An 8,245-nucleotide genomic window follows, 5' to 3' on the forward strand; every position below is an offset into this window, starting at 1 on the left:
GTTTATAAAAGCCCAGCATAATCTGGACCCCATTATCTCTTTGTTTTCATCTATGATTAACTTTCCCCACTAATTTAGCAACAGCCTCCTTGACCTTTTTCTTAATCCTTAACATGCTAGAAAAATTTCCATCTTTTGGGTCTTTGTATTGACTCTTTCCTCTACTTAGAGTACTGTTTCTCTTCTTTGCTCATGTCTCTGTGACTTATCTTATTACTTCCTTTACATCTTTGCTCAGATTACTACCTTCTCAATGATGCCTTCACTGTGTACCTCAGCATTCCTGATCCCCATTGCTCTTACTTTTAATTTTATACTTATCATCTCTGTGCGCCCCCCATCCCTCACTAGCACAAAAGTTCTATGATGGCAATTATTTATGGTTGTCTGGCTTACTTTGAATCCATAGCACCTTAAACGGTACTTAACTCTGTCTGGGAACTCCATAAGCATTGATGGATTCAATTAGGCAATGCACTTTCTTAGGTATATTAGAAGTTTCCCGTACTAGGACTTTTCTTCAACAGTTCCTTTGGCCTAGGTGGGTGTATCGGTTTTCTGGGTGGGTAATGTTGGCTCCTTCTCACACTCTTGACAATCCATTGTCCACTCTAGCTTTTTAGTGCTGTGATGCCTCTTTCTTTATGTAGCCCTGTTCATTAGGACCAAGATGACCTCAGTGGTACACATCTGATCCGTGGAAAACATTCATTTTTTGTCCCAACAAATTGTAAGTGCAGGTAAAACCAACTCTATCCTGCTAATATAGTCTACTTTATGTTCTCAAATGTGAATCAGACTGTATTAGAGTTCCCAGAAAAACAGAACCAATAGGAAAGTGGCACTAATCTCTGCAATTCCTCCATTAATGGGGTATTGCTTGGGGTTTGCTATTTTTCTAGGTGCAGGCAGTTCTAGTGGCTTTCACTAGGCCTTTCCTACCGTAACAGCAAGAACTCCACAGATCAAGGAATTAATGTGGGGGTTCTGTCAATTGCTATGTCCATTCCAATTATATACTCCAAAACAGGATGGATTTGGTTGGGTTTGGAGGCTGTATTAGAGTTATCCAGAGAAACAGAACCAATATTATATAAATTATGTATCTATACACACACATATATGGCTCAGGTGTTGTAGAGACAGTGATTCCAACACATGACAGGCGAGGCTGGCAGGCTGGAGACTTAGATAGGAGTTGTATTTAAGTCCAAAGGCAGTCTGAGGGCAAACCAGGAAGAGCTGATATTGCAGACAAACTCTGAAGGTAGACTACTGGCAGAATTCCCTCTTGCTCACAAGAGGTCAGCCTTTTGTTCTATTTAGGCCTTTGACTAATTGGATGAAGCCCACCCATACTGTAGGGAATACTTTGCTTTACTCAAAGTCCGTGGATTTAGGGGCCTCTGGATGGTTTACAGAGTAAAGTGTCACACTCTTGATTTGGGGTCAGGTCATGATCTCATGGTTCATGACATAGAGCCCCACATGTGGCTCCATGCTATCAGAACAGGATTCTCTCTCTCCCTCTCTCTCTGTCCCTCCCCTGCTTGCATGTGCTCTCTGTCTCTCTCAAAACAAATAAGTAAACTTAAAAAAAAAAAGTCTGTGGATTTTAATGTGACTCTCATCCAAAAGCACCCTCATAGAAATATCTAGAATAATGTTTGACTAGCTATCTGGGCACTGTGGCCCAACCAGGTTGTCATATAAAATTAACCATCACAGTGATTTAGCAGACCCCTGTGAAATAAACTTGAGCTAAAACGCCATTGATCACCTGAATTCTATAAGCCCTACTCTGACCAATGGATTACAGAAATATTTGGGGTCTTCTTAAATTAGTGTCAGTTCAGAGCCATGGTCCAGTAATTCCTAAAAATTCTGATTGTTTCCTATCTCCCAATGCACTACACACCTTGGTAAAACACTTTGCTTTTGGGGAAAGCTGGGAGAAAGATGAATAGTCTTCCTTTCACTCAGGGGTTCTGTATCTGTAAACTATTCATATCTGGGAATTGTTCAAATCTATTTCTATGATTCAGGTAAAGTTTTGTTTATTTGACCTTGAACTCTTCCACTTTTAGAGAACAAGTAAGAATTTCATAGACTTTCCACATATTTCACTTCTAGGGATACCATGATCAATTAACCAATGTCATAGTGTCTCTGAGTCAAACTATTCTGATTACTGCTTTGACTCTGCTGTCTATTAAAGTAACAACATCCATCTTGTCTTTTGCAATTAAATACCTCCACTTAGCCTCTGCCATGCTGGGATATAATTATCCTCATTGCATTTAGGTTTCCCAGTTCAAAACACTCATCCTTAACATTCTGGTCCTCTAGAACCACTCTGCATACCAAAATCTGTATTAGTTAAGGTTCTCAAGAGAAACAGAATGAATAGGATATAGACATAGATACAAGTATAGATAAATAGAGAAAGAGAGATTTTAAGGAATTGGCTCACGCAACTGTGGTGCCTAGCAAGTCTGAATTCCGTAGGGCAAGCTGGCAAGCTAGAGATTCAGGTAAGAGTTGATGTTCTGGTATTGAGTCTGAAGACTGGTAACTCAGGCAAAATTTCTAGTGTGGAGGCAAAATTCTTTCTTTGGGAAACTTCAGTCTTTGCTCTTAAGGCCTTCAATTGATTAGATAAGACCCACTCATGGAGAGTTATCTGCTTTACTCAAAATCTACTGATTTAAATGTTAGTCAAAGGAAACAAACAAACAAACAAACAACTTTACAGCAAAATCTAGACTGATGTTTGATCAAACAACTTGGCTCCATAGTCTAACCAAGTTAACAAGTAAAATTAACCATCACATAGACCTAATCATATGGGGAAACTGCAAGGAATGTATTTTTGGCTCTCTAAGTGGTACCATGGGAGCTCTCTTAAGTAGACTTGAGGCAAAGTAGGTACTATTCTATTCTCTTCCTCATTTGGGGATTTGGGAACTCATAGCATGCAAGAGCCTTTTCAAAAATTTGTCTTCACAAATCCTTTGTTTGGCTTTCTGGCATGGTCTCTTTTAATCAGTTTTATTGAGGCATAACTAACATATTATATAATTCCCCAATTAAGTGTACAACTTAATGAGTTTTGACAGATTTATACAATCATGAAACTACTTACTTCTGTGATCTTGGGTAAGTTGCTTACATTGCATTTTCTTCTTTTTAAAAAAAAATTTCTCATTTTCAAAGGGCAAAACAAAATCTAAATTTCTCATGGAATTTATAGTGGAAATTCAGTAAGATATGGATATAAATCACCTAGTATAAGGCCTGGCATATACTAAGATTTTGATTAATGCTGGTTCCGCATTTGTCCATCTACAGCTGACAAGGGCCAGGTTTCTTACATTTTAACATGACTAAGCAACTAATTACTCAGCGACTTCTAGATGCCGAGTAAATGTTCGTAGAGTGAATAAATAAATCAAGTGCTATACACACACAGAAGAGAAAGCAATTAATTATAAAGTCATTAAGATCATAATATTTCCTCTCCTTCATCTCTGTACTTGCCAAACAACTTTCTCAGATTAATTCAGTTCCCAAGAAAACTTGCCTGCTAGAAAAAGAAAATAGTATACTCTTGACTTGAAAATGTTAATCCATGAGGCAATAATGTTTCTCATTATAAATCAAGAAATTGGCTTTCAAGTTACTAGTCAATCTCTAGTGAGTTTGATTAGCATAAGTTAATTCCCTAGAATCTGATCAACCTTGAATAAATGAATAGGAGAGAACTTTTGACGTGGGGAAGATAAGGATCAGTTCTTAGGCCCATGGAGATTTTGCAAGGAACCATAAAAAATACTAACAACTTCTAATGGGAAATTGGTAAGTCTGAGTTTAGCAGTGTGTGTACAGAGATATCAGGGCTGGGCCTGTCCTTTCCCTTTCCCTTAGTAGTGCTTCTAAATTGCTACTGAATTAAATATAAGCTCTTAACAAAAACATACAAGGCCCCACCACAAGCTGGTTGTTGACTGCATTATCTTCCACTAGGGATCCCTGTGGTCACTTCAGCCGTAACAGACGGAGTATTGCTTCTTCTTGTCTCTAGCTTTGCTCAGTGCTGACGTGCCTTCTTTTCACCTTTACCTAAGCAACTAAATTGTGAAACAATGCTCAAGGCCTGGCTCAAGAACGCTTCCATCCTAGATCCTACCTTGATGAGGCTGGTTGGCTATAATTTGGGTTGGTTTTTGTCTTCACTTTGTTTTCTTTACTCTAATAGGTCTTTGAAACTTTCATCAGAGTATATATGACACTTTGTATTCAGGCAACTTATGAATTCAGGACCCTTTATAGTGCAATGAGAGAAGCCCAATTGTGGATTCAGTTGAATAAATGCTTTCTGGTTCGCTGGAAGCCGTTAGTTAATTTTTGGTGTTCTTCAAAAGTTGGTTCTGATGATTTTTGTCAGTTATTTTATTGCTTTTATGAAAGGAAAAATTTTTGGATGTTCTTACTCTGTATTTGCACTGACGTTACCTCAGAGCCATTTTTATTTGTTTTACACATGACATCCCCATATAAATCTCCCTTTTAAAAATGAATCTTGCAAACACACATACACATACACAATCAAAACCTTGATTCAATGATTTCTAAGTTCTAAAATTCTGATAACCCTCTTCTCACTAATTTGAAAGTTACCTGTTTAGTTACAAATCTTTTAAGTGTTAGAAATGTTAGATTTTTGGCTTTACATTTAATTTTTGCTTGTGTCCCATTTATATCTAAGATCATAAGTACTTCATTAGGCTTTTTAAAAAGTGAATATTAAAATTAGTTTGCGTGGGCCGAAGTCATGAGGTGCTCTGTACTATGGGAGTGAGCTAAGTTAATTAAAATCTGAAAGACAGAGCCTGTGGCGAGTTGGGATGTAATAGAAATACATAAAAGGGCAAAAAATGTATTACCTTAAGAGAACTTGCCTTACATGGAGAAAAAAGTTTAAAAATACGTGTTCAATATTTCCCAGGAAAGGAAGATGCTGGATCAGGAGGATCCAAGCTAGTGTATATCTGCTTAACTATTCTCAGTTACAGATAAGTTTGATACAATGTATTTGCTGAGGTCTCAGTTGCCTCCTAAAACCAATATGTTCCTGTCCTTTGGATTTTGTGCTTATCAATACATGGTTTGATTAATCATTTGGCCTGCTTAACACCAATATGCTGGTAGGACACGAGGTTAGGTATGGAGTGAGGGGAGGATGGGACCCTGGGATGGAATACAAACACTATGCTTATCTATTATTAGGCAACACAACAGCATTTTGGTTGCTAGAATGGTTTTGTGTGACTAACTTGGTGCTCAATTACCACTGAAAACTGGATCACCTTAGGATAAATAAGAAAATGCAGCTTTTGGAATTTTAAGATGGAAATCCATACACCGAAAATGTGGTGCTCCAAACAATACTGTCCCTCAGAGGCCTTGCTGGTAGCCAGTTGATAATCCTGGATCATATTCCCATATCCATTCCTAACACTGAAATAATTTCTATTGAACAAAAACAAGAACAAACCAACCCACCAACAAAAACTGATCAACTGAGTTTAATTTTGTGATGCTCTACTTTCAATTGGCTAATTAGGAAAAAAGCATTCAGATTCTTCCTTCCTTCCTTCCTTCCTTCCTTCCTTCCTTCCTTCCTTCCTTCCTTCCTTCCTATATTTATTGAATGTCTACAGTGCCAGACACTGGTCTAGGTGTTTAATAAACAAGGCAGGTATGTTCTTTACTCATGGAATTTATATTCTAGTAAAAGTAGAGGTAAAAGAAACAAGAAACAGAATTTCAGAAAAGGCTATAATGAAAACAAAGCAGGATAGCATAACAGAATTTAACTAGATATGGGAAAAACCTACTTTGTGTAGATAAGAGAAAGTCTCTCAAAGATAGTGATATTTTACTAAGACTTTAATGAGGAGGAATGAGCCATGAAAGTATGTGGGTGAGAGTATTCCAGAGAGGAAACAGCTTGTGAAAATGCCCTGAGGTGAAAACAATCTTGACATTAAGGATTTTAAACCTACACAGATTTAAAACTCTATGGAATGAAATTCAAACTAACAGTATTTTGAAAATCCTAATTATGTATTTGGACTTGAGGTTAATTCAATCAGATATGGAGTACTAAACAGTCAATCATTTTGGTGGGGGAGGTATGCAATGAGATTCATCTTGTTTACTTGCAAGCTTTAGTGTAGATCAAAATGTGATTTAGGAGATTTCTTTCTGTGTGGTAATAAATGTGTTATCTTTGGTTTATGCTGGTATTGATAAAATAATCAGATATTATATGTCAATTTGTATTAGCTTAGTTGCAAATTAGCAAGCTAAACTCAAGGTTGGGCTGAAGTGGGCAATTTATTGACACAAGGAATAAAAAAAAAAAAATTGGTTCAACACAAAGCTGGAGAAGGAATAACGCTGAGTCTCAGTGATGTTTAAGATTTTCTCTCCTCTTTTCTACCTGCAACTGGGTTTACTCCATTTTCTTCTACTATAGAGAGATTTTTATTGAATGACCAGCAGTTTCTGAGTTTCATACTTTTAAGCTTCTGCCACCAATAGCTACCACCATCTCTGAACACCAAAAATCCCAGGTAAGGCCTTGGATTAGCTCAGCACATGTCTCACTACTTCCCCTGCAACAAGAAGGTGAAGCAGAGGTCCAGCCGTGCAGAAGCATGGTAGTTTTGCTGCTACAGTTCAAAGAACAAGGGTTTGCTTTTCCTTTAAATGGATAGAGAGTGGATGAGTTGGAAGCTGCTATGTAAATAAGACACTTGATATTCTATCCACCACCAACATCTATGTGAAAGCCTACATAAAGCACTAAATGAACTTCCAGTGTGGCCCTGTTTCTGTCCACAGTGACAGTAATAACAACAACCAAAACAAATACAACAAAAAGGATCAGTAAGCTCTTCTCATTGTCCACCTTTAATCACAAGATTCAATTTATTTAAAAACAAAGTGAACATGGGTAGAGGGAAAAAAAATCTCAACATCCTAAAACTACCCAAATTGGATTTTTTTTTTTTTTTTTTTTTTTTTTTTTTTTTTTTTTTTGGAGAGAGAGTGCACGCATGTGTGTATGAGCAGTAAAGGGAGGGAGGGAGAGAGAATCTTAATCAGGGTCCATGCACAGTGTGGAGCCAAACACAGGGCTCAGTCTCAGGAACCCAGCATCATGACCTGAGCCAAAATCAAGAGTGAACACTCAACAACTGAGCCATGTAGGCATCCCCAAATTGAATTTTTAAGATTGAGAGCAATTGTTCCAGATTTGAACGATAATAGGATCAGAGAACTCTGTCTACATATGAATGGAGGCATGGCTGTTTTGAATGTCTAAATAAATTATTGTGCCAGAATAATCACAAAAATATTCTGATTTCCTGTGAAAGAGAGAACTAGTTTTATTTGTTCAAAATATTTAGAACCTATACCTCTGATTATTATAGGCTAAAATGTGTGCTTGTGTTTCTCTTTCAAATTTAAATTGTGTGGATAATTCCATCAAATCTATGCTTTACACTGCCAGTGATAATTAATATTATGTGTCATCTTGACTGGGCTAAAAGATGCCCAGATGGCTGGCAAAGCATTATTTCTGTGTGGGTTTGTGAGGGTGTTTCCAGAAGAAATTAGCATTTGAATTGGTAGACTGAGTAAAGAAGATCATCCTCATCAATGTGGGTGGGCATCATCCAATTCACTGAGGGGCCTGACCAGAACAAAAAGCCAAGGAAGGAAGGGAGAATTTGCCCTTTATGCTGAGACATCCATCTTTTCCTGTACTCAGACTTCTGTGGTCCTGGGTCTGAGGCCATTCAGACTCAGTGCTGAATTACACCATTTGCTTTCCTGCTTCTCTCACGTGCAGATTGCAGATTATGGGACTTTTTGGCCTCTTTAATTGCATAAGCCAATTCCTAAAAGAAATCTCCTTTTACATATATTTATATATCCTATTGGTTCTATTTTTCTGGAGAATCCTGAATAATACACTGCTTTACAGTAAAGTTAAGAGTTAGTTATTATGTAGTTGATTTGAGCATTGTAGATAAATACGATAATTCAGTTCCCAGAATGGAATTCTTCTATTTGCCAATCTATGCTGACTGCACCTGCAGGCTAACCACCAGTTCTGCTCTTCATGTGTGCAATGTGCTTTTATTTAAAATGTTTGCTCTGTGTCTGC

This window comes from Puma concolor, chromosome D1, assembly GCF_028749965.1.
Source record: "Puma concolor isolate L17-30 chromosome D1, mPumCon1.1.hap2, whole genome shotgun sequence".
Classification (NCBI taxonomy): Eukaryota; Metazoa; Chordata; class Mammalia; order Carnivora; family Felidae; genus Puma; species Puma concolor.